The 21,746-nt window shown below is 49.3% G+C and overlaps 1 protein-coding gene across 1 annotated transcript in view; it reads right to left on the bottom strand.

The window, feature by feature from the left end:
- The window catches only part of LOC147737028 (uncharacterized), a 63,157-nt gene extending 46,156 nt beyond the window's left edge, over nucleotides 1-17,001 (bottom strand). Inside the window, exons 1-2 of the mRNA XM_086934278.1 lie at nucleotides 16,883-17,001; nucleotides 338-516 (exon numbers count right to left, since the gene is read on the bottom strand). The gene's annotated coding sequence lies outside the window, so the exon portion shown is untranslated. The remainder of the gene's footprint in view (nucleotides 1-337; nucleotides 517-16,882) is intronic.
- Nucleotides 17,002-21,746: the final 4,745 nt, after the last annotated feature.

Raw genomic sequence — 21,746 nt, 5'->3', positions numbered from 1 at the left:
AAAGTATACATGGTCGAATACAGTATTTAATTGACTGGAAGGGTTATGATGCGTCAGAAAGATCCTGGGAACCAGAAACACATGTACATACTCCAAGATTGGTCAGATCTTTCCATGCCTTGCATCCGGAAAAACCCTGTCACATACGAAGACCTGTAGGGGGCAGGAGGCATTTCTTGCATGTGTAAACGGTCTTGGCATGTATACGTGAATTACTTGGGAAAGATCTAGAGCCCAAATCACCATCACATGCACACGTGAGAAAACCTGAGACCCAAAGCTATTTAAACCCCACCCACTTGGTTCCTGATGCTTCGCTTCGTGCCTAAACACTCACCTGACTCCAGACCTGGGTGGCAGATCATCCGAAGCTCTTCAGCACTCCACCCTGCTTCCTTCCCTTTCTTCACTCAGTGTCTTCCGCTGTGTTCTTGCTGCCCAGAGCCCATTTCAGACGTCCCTTCCTGTTTCTGAATTTCCGGCTCCAAATCCTCTCCCGGCACGGTTTCCGATTTCCTGCAAAAGAGAAAAGAAAAGAGAATCAACAAAGGGTTTCCAAGCAACACTTCACTCTGAATGGTAAAGCGTTAGCATGCTTGAACACATACCGGTAAGAATTTAAACTGTGGCAGACCTCTTGACCTTCTATAAATCAAGTGAACCTTTTGAAACCCTTCCTGAAACAATCCAAGGACTTTAAGGTCATTGAGTAAGTGAAGAATGTTAAAGTAAAACGGACATTTGTGTAAATACTTTGAGTCTGATTAGAAGACTGAAAGGGAACAGAGTGCTCGATTGTTGTTATTATTTATATATATATATATATATATATATATGTAATGTGAAATTACGGAGCAAATATTGTAAAGGAAATCAGGAACTCTTGTGATAATATGAGCAATCACAGATTATTAGTGACACTGTAGTGTTTTTTTGTTTGTTTATTCTTTCTTTTAGTTTCAAGAATCCTTTTGAGAAAAGGTCAGGTATACCCAATTAAGAGTTCCAAAGCAGATGTTTGACTTAAAGAAGTGATTTAGGGTGTTCAGATTAATCGGATACATTTATCAGATTATACACAAGCTGAAAACTGAAAGTTTTCAGCTTGTGCCTTTCTCGAGTGACATTTTACACGACTGAATAGTCAAGTCGGTCTACAAGAATCCAGTGTGTCTTCTCTTTTCTCTCGTCCCTATTCCCCCCTCCCCCGGGGTTTGATCAGGGCAGCAAGTGAATCCTATCCTTACCTCTCTGGTGGAGTTCAGAGGGAGTTGGGCAATAGCAGCATCAAGGAAGGAACAAACCGGAGTACATGGCGGGTGAATTCGTGACAGCATGGGCCCCGGGGACCTCCACCTCCAAGGGGCTTTGTACTCGTTGGGAGGGGAGGCCGCGCAGCCCCCATTCTAGAGCCCTTGATGGCCTGGGGACCATCACCCCTTCTGGCCAGCTGCAATGTCTCCCGCCATGCCACAGCAAACTCTGCTTTGCTTCTTGGAAGAGAGAGCAGAAAACCTGCTCTCGCTTCCAAGAATCAAAGCAGAATTGCTTTTGGGCAAGGGAAGCTGCATGTTAGCAGCTCCCCTTGCCCAAAAGCAATTCCGGCTCCCGCAGGAGGCGAGGAGCCGGCAGGGACCGTGGGGGAATTGGGGCTCCCCCCAAATTGAGAGTCAGCCCCCGGGGATGGGGTCCGTGGGGCCAGAAATGGCATTGGAGGGGGGCCACAAAGCCCCCTCCCCTTTAGTTTATTGCTTTTTTTTAATGGAAGGGCAGCCCTGGGGGATGTGGTCCCCGGGGCTAGAGGTGGCCCAGGGGAGTGAGGCCACGCTGCCCCCCTATTGGCAAAATTTTTTAACACAAGACCAGGTCCTGTGGGATTGGGTCCCTGGGGTCAGAAGTGACCCTGGGGCATGGGGACCTCCTCCCTGAAAAAAAAAGAATAAAACAAGGCCAGGCCCCGGGGGATGGGGTCGCCGGGGCCAATAGTGGCCCAGTGAAGTGGGGCCACACGGCCCCCTTCCTGTTTTTTTTTTTTAAATGCTCAGGCCCTGGGAGATGGGGTCACCAGGGCCCAAAAAATGTTAAGAGAAGGCAGGCCACACAGCCCCTCCTAAAAAACGAAAAAGAAAACCAAAGCTGGATCTCGCCGGAGGCCCCGCCCCCTCCCGGCACCACTTTGAAAACACGTCTCCTGGCACGGTTTGGGGTGGGGGATGAGGTCCCGTCGCATCTTATGGGTCCTAGGGGGCCAACTAGCTCGCCAGGTACCTCCAGCAAGCACCACACAGTGGGATTGCTGAGAGGTGGTCCGAGGCCATGCCCTTTTTTACACCACTCTGAAAACTCGCCTCGTGGCGCATTGCTGAAGGGGCAATGAGGTCCTGTTGTGTCCTCAGGCCCTCAGGACTAAAGTGAACTTCATCCCCTGAGCAGCAGGGGTCCAGGAGTCGTGTTTGCAGAATGGTGTAAAATGGTGGCGTGGCCTTTGAACACCCTCAGCAATCAAGATGTATGGGGCTAACTGGAAGTGACAGGAGGGCTAGTTGGCCCTGAGGGACAGGGCACTGTTGCAATTAAAACTCACAACATGCGATCATTGGCACTGGTCTGCATTTTCTGAGACTCTGGCTTTACTGCCTCACTGATGAGTGATACTATCCACTTTCGGGTACTCACTGACACCCAAAGTGCTCCTCAGCACTTACCTCTACGCTCAAAGAGATCAATTTATAATGGGATCTTCCAGTTAAGCCATAGGCTAGTTAGTAAATTCTCTCTCTCTCGATCTATGCAGCCTCCATTTGTAGCTGCTTCGACTGCCTACTCTTTGGAGTGCAGCACGTTGGCAATCAAAGTCTTGTATAGATCATGATTACTGGACTTTTTATACTTCACAGATGTGCCTGCGATTACTCTGTGGCATACTATTTCCCTAAAACAGCAGTCTACAGACAGTATTTCCTTGTGAGAACTAGTTGGCACTGAAAGTCGATGCACCATTCTATTGTGAGTTAACTTCAAAACTGTTTATCCTGAATTTTTTTAATGGATCAATATTGCTGATTTTTCTTTCATCCCACCACCTACAAGTGGTGTCATTGTTTTGATTTTCATTAGTAAATCCCCGTGCAAAAGACATTGCTACCTGCGCCTGGTTATAGTATTTATGAAAAGTACGTCAATTTATGAGAAAAAACCTTTAACCTCACAAATTCCTTCTCTGCAGCCTTTCTTCTCAGTCCACTTTACTTTCTCTCCTTACATGTCTCTCAAGAATGTGGTCCCTCTTCTATCTTTTTCAGCCTCTCATTCCCTCACTCAAGTGGACCTTCATGCTCTTACTTTATCTTTCTAGCGTCTCACTGTATTTTTCCCGTATTATCTCACTGTTTTCTTTTAACTCCCTTCCTCTTTTTCAACAGCCTTTTTTTCTTTCAATGTTGTTTTTTTCTCACTCTTTTTTTTCTTGCTTTTACTTTTTATGTCTCACTGTCTTTTGTATGTTCGCTCTCTTGATCTTGTTCTCTTCTGCTAGCTCGGCTGCTCTTTTTCTCCCTCTGTTCTTCTCGCATCCTCATCTTTGTCTCCTTTTAGCTCTCTTTATTTTTCCCTTATTTGCTCTTATTCTCAACTATTGCCTGCATCACCTTCTTTCTTTCCTCTTTTTCACTCTGTTCTCTGATACCATTGGGTTTCCTCTTGCTCTCCATTCACATCTTTCTCACTCTCCACCCTACTTGCAGAGTGTGCACCTTTAAGCACTATGAATAAGGGGGACATCATACCTGACAATCTCTGGCTGATATCCATCATCTCACAAGTTCTAAATGCTAACCTTTGACTTTTTCACTCTATTCTATAAGTCCCTTTCATGTTAATGTGTTTCTCTTTTGCTCTGGTTCTTACCCTATTTCATTCTCTCATGCTATTTATCACTTAGTTTTCAGATTCTCTTAGTCTATCTTTCTATCTCTTTTGCTATTTTGGTCACACATAAGACTACCAGATTTTGAAAACAACAAAAAAACTGTACATTTCAAAACTAGAAGAAGGACGACTATTTTACATCAACTGAGGGGTGTGGGATGACAGTGCTTATCAACATCGAAACGCCAAGGAAATAAATAAAATGCCATTTTAAAGACCGTTTCATACCTGCTAATTAAATTGCTTTCTGATGACAGAAACTAGCCAGTCCTCCAATGGAATACATAAAAATGTGCCTCTTTCAGTTAGCCCTCTATGAAAACAGGGACACAAGACAAATTTCTTGAAATTTGAAAAACTGGGGTGTCCTGGTAAATCCGGGGCACCTGGTCACCTGGTCACCCTAATCATACACGCACTTCATAACCTTTGTTTCTCGTTCTGTTTTTCTACAACATTCACTCTTTTTTATATCCCCATTTTCTCTCTTGCTTTGTTTTCTTATATCTATTCTCTGCATATCAGGTTTCAGTGAGGCCCTTCTGGATCTCAGAGTTGAAAGGGTCTTATCTAATATATGGTTCATATGAGGGGTGCCGTCCAGTAGATGGAGTCACATCAGGGCACATAAATGTAAACAGCCCAGTGCAACCAACTCCAAGGGCACCGAAGGTAAGGCGTCAAAGTGCAAAATGCTCCAAGGACAGAGAACATAGGCACATCTATTGTTAGTGCAGCAGGCACAGTGGCACCAGGGCTGATGAAGGGGTAAGAGCTGGGGGCTTGGCCAAGCCAGAGACCAAGATGGTCACTCAGCTTTGAAGCTCCGCCAGCAGTCGTTGCAACAACGTGATTTCCCGCTATCCAGCGAGGCTACCGGGCAGTGAAAAGACGCCTAAATGCAGCAGAAGGGATCCTGATTAAAAGTCTCCCTGCGGCGCTGCGAGAAAACCACCAGAACGGCAGAAATCGGCGACTCCAGGCGGATGGACGACTTTCAAGATGGTGGCATCGACGATATGAGGAGACTCCGGGAGCGGCGGCGGAGGGACTGAGCCAGCAGCTTGGGTGCTGTGAGTCACCGGGCCATGGGCAGGAGCGTTGAGCGGCCACATTCTGGGCAAAGCAGCGCTCGGTACTGGCGGGAGGTCCGTTTGACCTCCGGCGGACCGAGTGCGGCACTTTTATGTCTGCGATGATCGCGGGGATACACAGGGACGGTGCCTGTGATTGCTCCCCCCCGTCAACACCTGGTACAGCATTTCCAAAGCGCCCTTGGGGATCTCCTCCCCGCATATGCACTCGCTCGGCCGCCGCCTGTGCTGTTCTCCCCCCTCTTCCCCCGCAGGGCTCCATTGTTGTAACGCTTCCTGGCGTGGCTGCGCTGCTCCCGGAGCGAAAAACAGAATCCAAACCTCAGCAGTGTCTCCACCCCGGCCACCAATATATGCTGCAGCAAACTTGAAACATTAACTGCCCACTGCACATTGCCTTGTCTCCAAACAACCTGCTCCGTGAAAGTTCTGTGCCCGGACCACTGCTGCGCCACAAGCTCCATTGTGGGAGACAATGGTGAAATACCCAAAACCTCCCCTGTTGCCAAGAAAATACAAACACGGGTTGGATGCCCATTCCTTGCTGATCAGTTCTGCTTGACTAATCTCTCTTCGCCAGCTACTTGCACCTGCTCTGCGGCCATAACCAGAAGACTCTGGCATTGGGCTTAATTTATACTTGGCGGCCTTATCATCGAAGTAGCCCAAGAAGCCCCTGACAACATGGCGGAAGGTGGCCAGAAAGACACAACACCAGAGGGTGATACCAACCAATTAGGTTGCCTACTAAAAGAGTTCAGAGCCCTAGATGTGCGCTTTGATGCCCTAGATAAGCACATGGCGGATCTGGGATCGAAGATGGAAGTTCACGACAGACGTCTCGACGTGGTGGAATCGCATACATCAGATCTAGGAGATGGAATGCCGCAATCCTTGAAAAGGCTCGGCCAAATGGAACGTTACCTCAAAGACGTCGCGATCAAGAAAGATGACTTTGAGGTGCGCAGTCGCCAAAAATAACGTGCACAATTTGGGTGCTCTGGAATCGACAGCCGCTGGTCGCATGGACAACTTGGTAGAAACAATCCTGATAGACTTGTTTGGTAGAGAAGTCTTCACTACGGGCTTTGTGATAGGACGTGCTCATAGATCACTAGGTCCAAGGACCAATCCTGGATGCCCGCCCAGACCCATCACTGCCCGTGTCATGAACTTTAGGGATCGAGACACGGCCCTGCGCCTGGCACGAGAAAGGGGTAAAACGGTATAGCAGGGCTCCAAGCTGTCCCTATACCCAGACTTTACAATCATGGTACAGGAGGCCAGGCGGAAAAACACTGGAGTTAAGGCAACACTCCGAAATCTAGGACTGAAATATGGTATGCTCTATCCAGCTCGGTTACGTGTTGAGATCAATGGGAGAGCCTGTGTCTTTGACAATCCTACGGAGGTGCAGGAGTTCTGTCACACTTACAAACTTAACAACAAACGCCTAGCTGAGGACAACAGACTTCCCCCTCCGCAGAGTGGTTCAGACGCCAGCATGGAACTATTCTCGGGATCTGGGCACGGCTGAACTGTTAATATTTTTGTTTCCCGCTTGAGTGCGTTAATCTTGCCGTTTGTACCATCTGATGTTGTCTGGAAAAGCGCTGGGATGCCCAAGGGTAACTGCGCGCTATATAACATTTTAAATAATATTTTTTTTTTAAATAATATGGCCTTCCTTTACATGGAGACTTTAATAAGTTGGGATTTCATTCAATCACTTCATAGTTTTCTTTTTGCCATGTAGCTGTAGGGCCGCTGCTACCACCCCTAATGGTGTTCACCTTACAATTGTTGTGTGAATATAGTAAGTACTATTTATGGTTGTTTTTCAGCGATGCAGAGGAACTATTGGTACTGCACTGTTTTTGGATAGGAATGGTTTTGCCTCTCTGGTTGGGTGGGAAGGCTGGGATGCGGGTGGGGGGTGAGGCTGGGACATTGTTTAGCTACACTGAGACGTTCTTAGGTACACACTTGGATGTAACTGGCAAGTAGGCATGGTTAATTTTCATCAAGCACTCATTTTTACCATCACCATGGCTCAGTTAGGGCGTAATTCTGTGACCTCAGAGGTGGTTTTGGCGAGATGGAACGTCCGCGGCCTGAACAACACTCGCAAGGAAAGGCAGATAACACAGTATTTACTACGTCACAGGGTAGATGTAGCTTTCTTACAGGAAACTCATCTGCCTCCTAGTGATCAGGCCAACCTTGCCGCAAATTGGGGAACACATAGATGTTTTGCCAACTTCAGCAACTTCGCAAGGGGCACTGCCATTCTTATACATAAATGACTCCCCTTCTATTTGCATTCTGTAATAAGTGACAGTAAAGGCAGGTATATCATTGTCCTGGGCACGTTAATGGGTCACAGGTTGGCATTGGTCGGTGTGTATGGCCCCCAATAGCGACTCCCTGGACTTTATTATACCCTACTCTCTAAACTGGCGCAGCTAGGCCCGGTTCCCCTTTTACTGGGGGGTGATTTTAATATAGTCCAGGACCAGTCACTTGATACCACTTCGAGAGCACTAGATCCCAAACCGTGAGCACGAAAGGCATTGAGCTCGCTTTGCGATCAATTCTCCTTATTTGACATAGGTCGTACGCAAAACCCGCATAGCACTGACTATACTCACTAAACTGGCAGTCATAACACATGGACGAGGCTCGACTATTGGCTGGCACCCCCAGAACTTATCAGCTGGTGTCATGTGATCCGGACGCTTCCTCGCACATATTCTGATCATTCCGCGGCATTATTAACATTGAAGGTCCCGCGACCCGAGGGTTTAGAACGGCAGTGGCGATTCCCCAGCCGAGCATTAGATGATGACGATTTTAGACAGGAATTACGAGAAGCGATAGAGGACTTCTTTGTTATTAATACTGGTTCAGCAAACACTGTGGCAATGTTATGGGAGGGTTTTAAAGTATACATGAGGGGCGTGTGTATATCCAAAAATGCCGGTGTATTGCGGGATTTGCACAGTACGTTAGCCTGCCTGGAAAAGGACCGAGGGCCGTTAGACTCTGAACAACGCCAGGCGACAGGTCCTGAATTAGACAAGCGACGGTAAGAGCTCAATGAAGCCTACCCTACGCCCACACAGGAGCAGCAATCATTAGTGAAGAATGTGCAAGGAAGCTCACCAAGGTGCTATTTCTGTAATCAGATGTAGGATAGATATAGAGCCAATCACCGTTGCATGCAAGACCGTCTGTCTAGCAGATCGTATAGATGGCCTTGCATACCCGATGAGACTACACGCTAGGACTTATCAAAGACAATAGTCCTTTCATGATTTTATCTGACTGGATGCAATGGTGAATACCAGCTTATTGATATTTTATCTCTTAATAAGAATAAACGACTTGGTGTTTTTCAATAAGACTATTTCAATATGGATTGAAGGAACTAAATCAATCATGAATGATACGGTGATTGCCTATATATCTATACTACATCTGATTACAGAAATAGCACCTTGGTGAGCTTCTATTAAAGACTATTCCAACCCTGATGAAGTCCATGTTAAACGAAACGCGTTGGCTGGGCTGATGCATTTGCGTACAAATAAAGAAATCGTTGAAAAAAAGAAATCTCAAGACTCTGCGCTGTATTTTCTGATTTGGTGGATCTTATAATATTTTGTATAGTTTGCAAAGGAAATGAGGTTTAATTACATGCTTGAGTATAATTGGTGAAACAATCTAGTTATAACTGTATGCTCCTTTTCAGAATTTGACAATCCTAGTCAGGATAAGGCACACGCAAACCCCAAATTAAACTGAGGTCAACCCTCTGGTAGCTTGGCACAGAGCTGTCATGCTTAATTTAGAGGCAATGTGTAAATATTTGTGCAACACTTCAAACAGTAAAACAGCGTAAACAGCACACAAAATCAACACCAGGTTAGAAAAATAGAGCTCAGTTTAATCAACAAATCGAAACCCAAAAGACAAAAATCCAATCAGTAGAACCGGAGATATGAATTTTTAAAGTATAAACTTCTATATAGCACCTAAAAACATAAAGCGCCAACCGAGGTAATCTGGTCATGCTGAACCAGTTCTAAGTCAAAAGTTCAAGCGGATCACGATGGAGCGAGAATTAGATAGAGTCCCAGATTAGTTCAGCTGAAGGTTTACCTTCTCAAGTTTTGAGCCAAGAGCTCCGTTCGCATTGGAGATGGTCGCAGGGAATAAGGAGAGAGTTGATGGCGGTGGTGGACATGGCAGAAAGAGCAGGCCGGGTGTCGCAGACGGTCGGGCTGGAACTTTGCGTTGGTGGTCTTCCAGATCGATTGATGCTGTCCGTGCAAGGAGATAGGAGGCAGGGGCTCGTGCTGAAGTTCTGTGCAAGCAGTGGGATTCCGGTGCAAATGGGCTCATTTGCACTCATGAAGAGTTCAATAGCTTGATTTAGGAGCCCACTGAACCACAGCAAGGGTCTAGGGCCTGAGAAGCACCATATGGGAGCAAGAAACGCGCAGAACACTGGTCCAGGCACTTTCGCAAAACGAATGGGAGGTCAGGAACAGTACCAGCCCTCACTGCACAAGCTTCTGTTGATTTTAAATACAAGAGCATGGCATTAACCTGTTTACTGCGGCGGCAATTCTGCTGCAGTGTGGGCGTTCGAATGCGCTGGCGGGGCCGTGTCGGCCAACGGACGTGCGGAGCACTACTGAGGTAGTGCTTGAGACGGCCGTTGGCCGACGCACGCACTAAAAGGATTCAAAAATATTTGCTGCAAACCCCAGATCAGCCAAATTAAAAGATGCTCATGTGGACACACTTGTGTCAAAAACATCATTTATAGATGCGGTCAGCAGATGGGTGAAGTCTGTGGTTGCGGTGGCCCAGGAGAAAGGTAAGAATGTGCAGCTTGAGATTTGGCGACAACGGCGGCATTCAGAATCATGCGTGAAGCCTCCAAAAGCAGCCCGCCGGAGCCTGAGGAATTGAACAGTTCTGAGTTGAAATACCAGAAATTCCAACCATTTGAGCAACAGGAAACTCTAAGAAGATCTAAAAACTGCAGCAAAGCCCCAGAAATGCAAGGGCAATGTGGAACCTGACTGTACCAAACTGTAAGAGGCCATACTGCCTGTAAATGAGCCTCCTCTTCCATAACGCCCCCCTTACAAAAATAGGATAGTTCTTCCATAAGTGGACTTAAGCAGAACCACGTACCTCATCCTCCCTCTCCATGGACTGATCAAACTGTGCTGAGAAGAACCCAGTACGAACCAACACAAAAAGTGTATCCATCTCCTGTACCAAGTGACACGCAAAGAAAGCCATCTTCTGACACAAATGTCACCTTATTAGGAGGGTTTGTGTACTGTGTATTTGTTATGACAGAAGAGACAGCCTAACCTTTCCTGTACCTCTGCAGAGCTACCCCTACAGTGGAACAGTGCAGTCGTGAGGAGCCAAACTAAAAGAAAACTATTGAAAATGATATATCCAAAGCATTACGACTGAAAGATATTACCTTGAAATAAATGTTTTTAAATATTTCTTTTTTGGTTTTTTTAAACAAATAGTTAAAAACAACTATAATTCTAAATATGTTTTGCCTTATTGTCAGTTGAATTTACCTTGCTTTTCATCCTGGAAACATGTCATTTTTTTGTATTCTGTTTCAATTATAAACATTAATAGTTTTAATGTTTACAGACAAGTTCAGAACAGAGAAAGCGAAACGATAAGTTTGTTTTGGAATTGGATATGCATGAATGCGTGTGTGTAGCCTCAAAGCATTAATGGGAACACATTCCAAAAAGACGATATATGGAATGTCACAGAACCCTCTCAAATGGAATCTCATTTTCGGACTGTTTTACGCGAAGACAATGAACTTTGAAGACAAAGTATGCGTACGCGCTGCATTCAAATGCCCTTGCAGATTGAAAACGTGTAAACAGGAATTGTGCACACAGAGCCTGTGCACACTTTATCCAAATAATTGTCATTATGACCACTTTGATCAGGCGAATCCCCTAGCATCTACGACATGGGCACATTAGCAAGCAGGCTCACGTGCTGCATCGGAATGCCGTCCCAATCTATTTACATACGTGCTTCTTACAATTAATCTTTACAGTGTTTACGAACACGTACATCCATAGCAGTCCCTGCCCTAGCCGTCTTTTAGCATAAATGTAAAAAGGTGCACATACAAATGTTAGTACACATTGTGTACTAATTTTTATAAACAAAGGCACGTGCTGTATGTAAAAGCCCATGCACATACTACTCACATGCCTGCACATAGATGGAAATGCTACTGTGGAATCCTCTTGCTCATTGTATTGTGTAAAGAAACAGGAGTAGAAACCCATCAACCTTGTTGGGATTGGGGTAGAAAGATATGTATAAGAAACAATATCCCAACTGGTATTATTTGTAGACAATTAAACAGGATATCTGTACAGTATTATCCAAAAAAGAGCAATTGAGTCTCCTTGCTCTTTTGGGATATTGTTTCTTATACATATCTTGCTCATTGTAAGCACATACACGTGTAAATAGGTGTGCATCCTCTAACAACTTGACTATAAAAGTCCTGTACTCTGGTTTATCAGACTGCCCTTGTTGCACATTCCAGACAGTTTATACAGTGTAAGAATCAGCACATGGTGCATACAAACATTCTTTTAAGTGCATGCAGAGAGACCTGGAGACTAGGATTTCACACACTCGCGGCAACTGATTGAGCTTCCTGTGCCCCCGCTCTGACTCTACGGTCCAATTTGCCGATGACACTGATGGGGTCAATTGGCCTACATACAGCAAATAAGCTTTTTAGCGGCAGCGTGATCAGCTGGCTGTTTGCAGGTCGGTGTCTGGACTGGAGATCGCGCTAAAAGGATAATTTGTGCACTGGATTAACATTCAACTGCACTGTCTCACAGTGACAGTGATATTGTCACTTACTTGTGAGGCGACAAGACAGAGCAGTCCTGCGGCCTGCAGATTACTGTGAATTCAAATGAAATCAGATCTTGCAGATAAACCGGACTGAGAAGGATGACGAGACAGAGCAGCCCTGCCTGCAGATTTTGAAGTAGTGTGGCTCACTGGTTAGAGGCGGCAGACCCGAGAGCAGAGGACGGCCCGGGACCAGGGTTCGATTCCCGGCGCGGCAGGTTTCTGGACCAGGGTCAGCGGACTCGATAATTCTCTCGCCTCGGTGCCCACTCTGATCAGTGATCACACTCGGCAACTCTGGGCATTAGCTTGCCTCATCTTCACTAACGGCCCCACCAGACCGCCGGGGATGCCTGGTCTCACCCTGGAGATACCCATTAAGGGACCATCTCTCAGGGAAGCCAGGAAGGGTTTCGCAGCAGTAGAAGCGCCTTGGGACCCTACGGGTAAGTAGTGTGCTATATAAATGCCAATACATTTACACATTTACATTTTAATTATGTGTGTTGAAATTACCTGTGCGTGTGCTCACGGTGCTATGGGACAATAAACAACGACTGCACTTACACTAAGTCAGTGGCAGCAGGCTGCCTAGGTTCAGCATGGCCAGCCTAAGTAAAGCACTTACTTGAATATCACAGTACTTCAGACTGTGGTGTCTCTGGCTGCGTCCCGGTCGTCCGGCGGCCGCAGCAGTGAGCCGCTCGGGGACCCGCGGCCGCACAGCATACACTGACACACTGCATGCAGTGTGTCTCGGACCCAGGCCAGACTGACAGACGGTCACTCGACTCCCTGGGGCCCGGCTGCAGCGGGGCCTGCGATCGTGCCACCAGCTGCCTCTCAAGAATGCAGCGGCCGGGGCCATCAAGTCACATTCCTGCTTGAAACACGGCAGCAGGCCGCTGAAGACGATCATAATGACCACGCTATTAATGTAAAATAGTATGTTATTGGGCAGAGAGATATCATTAGGAATTCACTTACTTAGCGAGGCTGGCGAGTAATTCAGTAACGGCCCGTCTCAAGGCCGCAATGACTCCTGCGGAAAACACAACAGTCGGGCATGCTTCTGGGGCTCAGCCTCGCAGCTCTGCGCAGAAGTGAAGTGCAATGCTGGTGTGCTCTCTGGGCTGCTGAGAAACCACTCCAGCGTCCACCGTGCTGGTCAGTGTGGTTCACTCAGCAGCCGGTGGATTGTCGGGTCTGCTCGCTGGATCAGCCTTTAATTTACCGTGAGACACGCAGGAGCAGCACTGCCATTGCCAATACAGGCAGCCTGAAACTTTGTCATCATGAACTAGCGTGCAGCTGCCAGCCGCAGCAGTAAAAAGTCTGTGGCCTTGGCTATTTAACTAAACGTGCTCCGCTATGACTCCGAGTCATGGGGGTCACTGACTGAGTTACTCCCCGCCGGGGTCTCTCTGGCCACCAACGCGGTTTTATTTATTGCGGCCGGCGCTCACCTCAGCTGTGCACGAAGACAGTCAGTGCAGCACACCACCAGCCACCACTGACGGCGAGGACTCCCACTCGATTTAAGTGGCCCGCCTTTACTTCCAGTACTTCCTCCGGACGTGAGGGCAAGTAAGCGTCATAAATCGGGATTCTAATCACCTTGGCGTCCTGTAAGTAAACCTGGCTGTGTCAGCCAGTTACAGCACCGTGCTGAGAGGACGGCCCCTAATTAACTGCTAACAGTGTGTGTCTGTCAAATTTAACCCCTTCTGTGCTGCCCAAATTTTCCCCCGGTGCTGAACGTTCCATTGGGCCTATGGAACCATGAAGGAACGGTTCCGTCATAAGCACAGGCCACCTTATGCTCATGAGGGAACCGTTCCGTCATGAGCATGGAAGGGGTTAAGCGCAGCGGGCAGGAAATAGCGCCAGCCTGGAGCCAGCACCGAGGATTGTAATGCTACATTGTAGCTGTGCTCTCACTCAGCCCGGCACGAGCTGACAGCAGCATATTAGAACCTATGATTAGAATCAACTAGAGAAGCTGCTGGCACTGGCTGCAGCACGCTCTCGGACGGGACTCGGAGTAGCAGAAGCCGTGCACAGGAGCCACCGGTGGCGCGATTGGTAAAATGCATGACAATGCATTTCAGTGCGGTGATGCGGATCACCACACTGAAATGCGTGAGTGTCACACGTGATGCTTGATACTTGACAGGACAGCCCCAAGGCAACGACCAGTCGCCAAAAACCTGGTCGCTGCGCAATGGATTTATTTAGGCATTTTTTATAGCGCATACTTTACCCAGCGGTGTCAGAGCGCATTACAATAGAGCGAAGTACATAGGATTAGATATTATGGTAATATATTTACAGAGTATAAATCCGCTAAAAATTACACAATACAGACTAAAGTTGGAGCGATTTGGGTTCCAGAAAACCACATTCCTCAGTTGAAGCGTAAGAACAAACTAGTCTCCAGTGTGGAACACAAAACAGTCGGAGTTAATGGTTGCCACGTCTTTTGAAGAGAAGACTCCACCGGCTTCACTGCCACAGACCCCGCCCCCACCCACAGGCCCCGCCCCCACCAGCCCCACTGCCACAGACCCCGCCACCACCCACAGGCCCCGCCCCCACCGGCCCCACTGCAACAGACCCCACCCCCATCCACCAGCCCCGCCGCACAGGCCCCACATCCACAGACCCCGCCCCCACATGCCCGCCCCCAGCAGGCCCCACTTCCACAGACCCCGCCCCCACTGCCACAGACCCCGCCCCCACCGGCCCCACTGCCACAGTCCCCGCCACCACCCACAGGCCACGCCCCCACATGCCCAACTTCCACTGACCACGGCCCCACTGCAACAGACCCCACCCCCATCCACCAGCCCCGCCGCACAGGCCCCACATCCACAGACCCCACCCCCACATATCCGTCCCCAGCAGGCCCCACTTCCACAGACCCCGCCCCCACCGGCCTCACTGCCACAGTCCCCGCCACCACCCACAGGCCACGCCCCCACATGCCCAACTTCCACTGACCACGGCCCCACTGCAACAGACCCCACCCCCATCCACCAGCCCCACCCCCACAGGCCCCACATCCACAGACCTTGCCCCCACATGCCCGCCCCCCACAGGCCGCAATTCCACAGACACCGCCACCACTGCCACAGACCCCGCCCCCACCGGCCCCAATGCCACAGTCCCCGCCACCACCCACAGGCCACACCCCCACGTGCCCCACTTCCACTGACCACGGCCCCACTGCAACAGACCCCGCCCCCACTGCCACAGACCCCGTCCCCACCCACAGGCCCCGCCCCCACCGTCCCCACTGCCACAGTCTCCGCCACCACCCACAGGCCACGCCCCCACATGCCCCACTTCCACTGCCCACGGCCCCACTGCAACAGACCCCGCCCCCACTGCCACAGACCCCGCCCCCACCCACAGGCCCCGCCCCCACCGGCCCCACTGCCACAGTCTCTGCCACCACCCAAAGGCCACGCCCCCACATGCCCTACTTCCACAGACCCCTCCCAAACCCACAGGCCCCGCCCCCACTGCCACAGACCCAGCCCCCACATGCCCCACTTCCACAGACCCCGCCCCAATTGCCACACACCCTGCCCCCAACAGGCCCACTTCCACAGACCCCGCACCGGCCCCGCCCCCCCACAGGTCTCGTTTCCACAGACCCCGGCCTCCACTCACAGGCCCAGCCCCCACAGGCCCACTTCCACAGACCCCGCCCCCACTTCCACAGACCCCGCCCCCACATGCCCGCCCCCAACAGGCCCACTGCCACAGACCCCGCCCCCACCCACAGGACCCGCCCCCACATGCCCCACTTTCCACTGACCACGGCCCCACTGCAACAGACCCCGCCCCCACTGCCACAGACCCCGCCCCCACTGCCACAGGGCCCGCCTCTCTTCCCCCACTGCCTCGAGGCCCTGTCCCCCACAGGCCACACTTCCACAGACCCCGCCCCAATTGCCACACACCCTGCCCCCAACGGGCCCACTTCCACAGACCCCGCCCCACCCACACCCTGCCCCCAACAGGCCCACTGCCACAGTCTCCGCCCCCACCCACAGGCCACGCCCCCACATGCCCCACTTCCACTGCCCACGGCCCCACTGCAACAGACCCCGCCCCCACTGCCACAGACCCCGCCCCCACCCACAGGCCCCGCCCCCACCGGCCCCACTGCCACAGTCTCTGCCACCACCCAAAGGCCACGCCCCCACATGCCCTACTTCCACAGACCCCTCCCAAACCCACAGGCCCCGCCCCCACTGCCACAGACCCAGCCCCCACATGCCCGCCCCCACAGGCCCCACTTCCACAGACCCCGCCCCAATTGCCACACACCCTGCCCCCAACAGGCCCACTTCCACAGACCCCGCACCGGCCCCGCCCCCCCACAGGTCTCGTTTCCACAGACCCCGGCCTCCACTCACAGGCCCAGCCCCCACAGGCCCACTTCCACAGACCCCGCCCCCACTTCCACAGACCCCGCCCCCACATGCCCGCCCCCAACAGGCCCACTGCCACAGACCCCGCCCCCACCCACAGGACCCGCCCCCACATGCCCCACTTTCCACTGACCACGGCCCCACTGCAACAGACCCCGCCCCCACTGCCACAGACCCCGCCCCCACTGCCACAGGGCCCGCCTCTCTTCCCCCACTGCCTCGAGGCCCTGTCCCCCACAGGCCACACTTCCACAGACCCCGCACCGGCCCCGCCCCCCCACAGGTCTCGTTTCCACAGATCCCGCCCTCCACTCACATGCCCGCCCCCAACAGGCCCACTGCCACAGACCCCGCCCCCACCCACAGGACCCGCCCCCACATGCCCCACTTTCCACAGACCCCGCCCCCACCCACAGGCCCCGCCTCTCTTCCCCCGCTGCCTCGAGGCCCTGTCCCCCTCACCTCTCTTGTGCGTCGGCCTGGTGGAAGGGACGCACCCGAGGGCCCCGCGTGACAACAGACAGCGCGCGAGACGAGCCACGCTAATGACCTGCGGGCGGCCGCGCATGCGCAGGACAGACGGTTTGCTACAAGTACGCATGCGCAGGATGTCCGCGCGTGCGCTGAGAATACCTCCGAACCACATAAAACTGGAGTGTGTCATTGAGCGGTCTCGTAGGGGGGCACGGCCTACAGAGTCCAACCGAGAGGGGACGCAACTGGGACCGTCCACACTGACCTCCATTCAGAAAAACAGAAAACCCTAGAATTGAACTACGAGTGCGGGTTAAAGAGGTCTCAATGGGTTAACAGCTGCGCATGCGCTGAGCTCAGACACTGCTCCCGGGCCTTGTAGCAACAGCTGCGCATGCGCCGAGCACAGGCACATTAAAGAGGGCCTTGTATTAACTGCTGCGCATGCGCGGAGCACACACACTGCTCCCGGGCCTTGTAGTAACAGCTGCGCATGCGCGGAGCACAGACTTGCCTCCCGGGCCTTGTAGTAACAGCTGCGCATGCGCGGAGCACAGACCCTGCTCCCAGGCCTTAGATTACCATGAGCTCCTCCCTGCCATGCCAGGGGCACTGCAGCAGCAGCTCCAAGCAGCAGGTAGAGGGAGCACAGACTCTGAGACACACATGCAAGTCAATATATCAATAAAATCAATCTTTATTCGGTCTCTTAAACATAGATCATAAAAAACACAATTTAAATCAGTGATCAACAACCAGCCCCAGTTCATAACAAGTTAAAATCCTAGAGCAAGTAGAATTATCTAAAAAGAACATCAAATAATAATTTTTACAGGACATTTTATCTCATAAAGTGCATTATGTGCCTCATAGACCGAATCCAGTCAGTTTACATCAAATTACTCATTTCTGCATATAATTGTTAGTTTGAAACCAACCTCGCGCCTTTCTCCTTTTCATACAGACCAACCAAAAGGTGGCTACCGAAAAACAGACAGAGGGAAAGAAGTAATGTGCCACCTGGCATGGTTTAAAATTGTGGAGCCTTAAAATCAGAAGGATAAAGTCTTCTCTTCCTGTCTTATAAGACCCACAAAACAAGACTAGGTGCAGGTCAGATTGGGGGGAATGGTTCTCGCAGGGACACAGCATCAAATCTGAGTGTTGAATCTTCTCTCCGTATAACCTAACATCAAGGGGAGGAGAGTCAGACAAAATCTCAGTAGTTCCAATCCAGCACGTAGTGGTTCGTGCTAGATAGGAATATCCTCCCTCTGACCTGGGGGAAATCAGATGATATGCAAGGACCGTCTGTTTTCTGTAATTCCTTTCCTTGCGAAGATACTGAGCCCTCCACATAAAAATCTCAATTAATTTCTGTTTTGAAATCTTCCTGCATGCCGTTTAATCCTTAAATATTTCTCCAACAAAATTGCCATCAATTCTGATTCCACATAACTCAGCCGTCTGATCTTATTGTAATGGTCCAATTTTAAACAATCTTTAATTATGTTTTGTATTAAATTAGCGCTAATCTAATGGTATGTAACATATAAGGTAACCCCAATTCTATATGTAAGATATCATTTGAATAAGTGGAGGGTAGGGACACTAGGGACTTAAAAATGATCTTCACGTTTTTGGAGACAGTCGGTAGGCGCCATACCCCAGACTCCTGCCCCTTATGTGTCTATTGCCTTCATCTTGGCCTGAGAAATGTTTTTAATCGGGCAAGGAGCTAGCGTCTTAACTTTTGGAGAAGTCCTTAATAGCTTTCAGACTTCTTTCCATTCCTAGTGTTCTTGCCAATACCAGGTTCTCCCAAGTTTGATTTTTATCAAATAAGACTCCCAGGTATGGGAAGGACTCTACCACTTCTATTTTCTGGCAATCCATATGGATGTGTGGGGATTTATCAGCTTTGTCAGATCCTGCTATAATGACGAAAGATTTTGTTTCATTTACTTTAAGGTCCAGCGAAGCCATGAATTATGCATATGTTGTTATGAGCCATTGGAGAGCTTCCCCCATTCTTGCAATTAACACTGCATCCTCGGCGTAAGCTAACTTTGGTAGGGGGTTGGTGTCAAACACGGGCACGACCGGGATGATCCCAAGAGGGCTGCCTCAACCCTCTATTTGTATAGCTGGAAAAAAAAGAAACAGGGCGAGGACACATCCCAGCCTAATTTCGCTAGCGATCTTAAAGGGGCGGGTTCATTCCCCATTTTTGCCATACGGGACACATGCAGTGGCATTTACATATAGTTGGCGGATAAAGTTAATTATAAGTGGATCAATCCCCATCTCCTCCATTAAATATCAAAGTTTCTGATGGCTCACGCAGTCAAATGCAGCTGACAAATCTATAAAAGCCATGTAGATTTTCCCGTCTTTCGCTCTGGTATATTTGTCTATACATAGTGACAGGTTTAGACATTGGTCTGTAATGGCTTTTTCCCTCTGGAAGGCATACTGCACCTGCATTAAGATGTTTCTTGGGTCCACTCTTCCAGCCTGAATAAAAGGAGCCAACCCATAAGTTTGGCAGTTGTGTCCAATTAGGAGATGGGCCTATGGTTATTTGGGCTTCCCCAGTCCCCTTTTTTGAATATCAGAATAATTACACTATGCTTCCAGGAAGGTAGAAGCCCATCTATAACTATGCTGTTAAAAACATTTGTTAGCACCAGAGCCCACAAATCTTGGTTTTCCTGAAAAAGATCTATCTGCACCCAATCAGGTCCTGGGGCTTTCCCAGCAACACAGGCCGCCAACCCTTTTCTGACTTCTGAGAGTGAAAAAGAACCCTGCAATTTAGGATCTGTGTCACTAGAGGGCATCACAGGATCAGTGTTTGAGGTGAATATAAATTCTCAGTGTGCCACCCATGCTTCTTCACCTACATATGAGTCCAGTGTCGGATCTTTAGTATTTTTGAAATAGGGAGCGTTTATTACTTTCTATAAATCTCTGCTATTGCATGTCCTAGCCGCCTGCTCGAGGCCTTCCCAGGCCACCTCCCTCATATTCCTCTCTCTTTTCCTTCTAACTGACTTGTACTCACTGCGTAGTGATCTCTCTCAAGATTGGTATGTTTGCCAAAACCAAAACCAGTGGAGAGGCCACTGGTGGAAATTGGAGGACCTGCTGTGGGTAATGATTTAGTCCCACCATAGGGCTATCTGATCTTGCTAACAACCGAGGATCAGCCCTCTCCCCCGTCACGGAACCGCCAAACAGTTCGAAATACTTGTCACAGATAATGGTGAGGTTGTTTCTTCCGCTATCGTCTTAGAGTGTACATTAACTTGCAGAAGCAACATACTTGACCGTGTAGGAGGCCCAGTTACAGTACAAAGATTGGAAGGTGGGGCCACGCACAAATTAGTGAGTTGGAAGAGTTGGTTGAGTTCCACGGCTGGTCGCACAGGCCCAGGGTTGGACGCTCTGTGGGACACTCAGTTATTTCACCCTGACCCTCTATACGAGATAGCCTCTCTTCAATTTGTGTTCATTTTTGTAGTATAGGGTCCAGTAAGGTAGCCATAATTTTTCCTACACTTTTCCACAAGGCGTCATCAGTTAACCATGGCAAAGGAGTTGTGGACAAAGTGGTCAAAGTCAAAGGTTGAGGTGTACTAATTCCCGTGTTTACCATGTTAGTGGCCCCTTGTTAGACCTGGCACCATTGGTGTGGGTCTCCCTTCCATTTTTGCTGTTGCCTCATGTATTTTTTCTGGTGTTAGATGCTTTGGGCACTGTGCCACTGCTATCCAGTGACACAGTGCAAGTGCTCCCTATTGTAAATGGATGTACTTATCAGTGGTTCCATGTTTGGCTATTTGGTTTACTTGTCAGACCCTAGTCTAGTGCACTGAGTGTGCCCAGGGTGTTTAATCCAAATGCTGCTAGTGGGCCTGCTTTACAAAAAGTGAGGTTGTGTCCTACACTGTGGCTCGGTAGGACAATGTCTAAGAGTTTAAAGAGAAAAGACCCGGTTACTGTTTCGTTCTGCCGCTTTTTTATTTTGAGCAGAATCTCACCCTAAGGTAATTAATCCTTGGGTGCTATATACACTTTTTTTGAATAATACAAGTTTCAACACTTTTTTTGAAATTTTGAGATTAGTCTGAGGTTTGTTCTTTGCCGTACAAAAGACATAAATTTACATTTACTGTTAATACTTTTTACAACACAAAAACATTAAATTACATTTATCCATTTAAACAATACATTTACCAAACGACATCTGTACAAAGCTTCACGGTTGTACCCTACCAACTAGTTCTACCAGGCCTACGTGGTAAAGTTTTCATCTGATTTAAACCTGGTCACGCAAAGGTATCAAGCCTGTATACTTTTTTATTCCATTGCATTCATGGAAATGTTCTAGAGCCTTTTGCGGGGGATGCATTCGTATTTACGACGAATGTGCCAAAGCCGACGCGTTTCCAAGCCCGTATCTCATTTATCGGGCTTTTCTTCAGGGCTTTTAGTTGGGTACCTTCCTGCGTTGTGTGTACAAGTCTGTTCAGGTTAATTCAGACTCTTGACTGGCGTTTTTGCTTAATACGTTTTTTGTGGATTCGTTTGTGTCGGTACATGTCATCTAATCTACGGTAATGCAGCTTTATGCGGGGGGGCTCACTGGGTTTTGGGGTTTTCAGTATAATGGCGGGACGCCGAACTGTCGTTTAAAGGAGGGCGCCAACGTTTTTCTTTATATCTAGTTTGCCGCATGCACTGCAATCTTCGTATGTAGCCGCTTTCGTCTGCCAGGTTCTTCCTTGAATGAATTTAATTCAATGTTGTTTGGTAAATGTATTGTTTAAATGGATAAATGTAATTT

This window comes from Lissotriton vulgaris, chromosome 1_1 (genome assembly GCF_964263255.1).
Source record: "Lissotriton vulgaris chromosome 1_1, aLisVul1.2, whole genome shotgun sequence".
In the NCBI taxonomy this organism is placed as follows: Eukaryota; Metazoa; Chordata; class Amphibia; order Caudata; family Salamandridae; genus Lissotriton; species Lissotriton vulgaris.
Note: the sequence above shows the minus strand (reverse complement) of the source record. Positions and strands in the feature narration are given on the sequence as shown.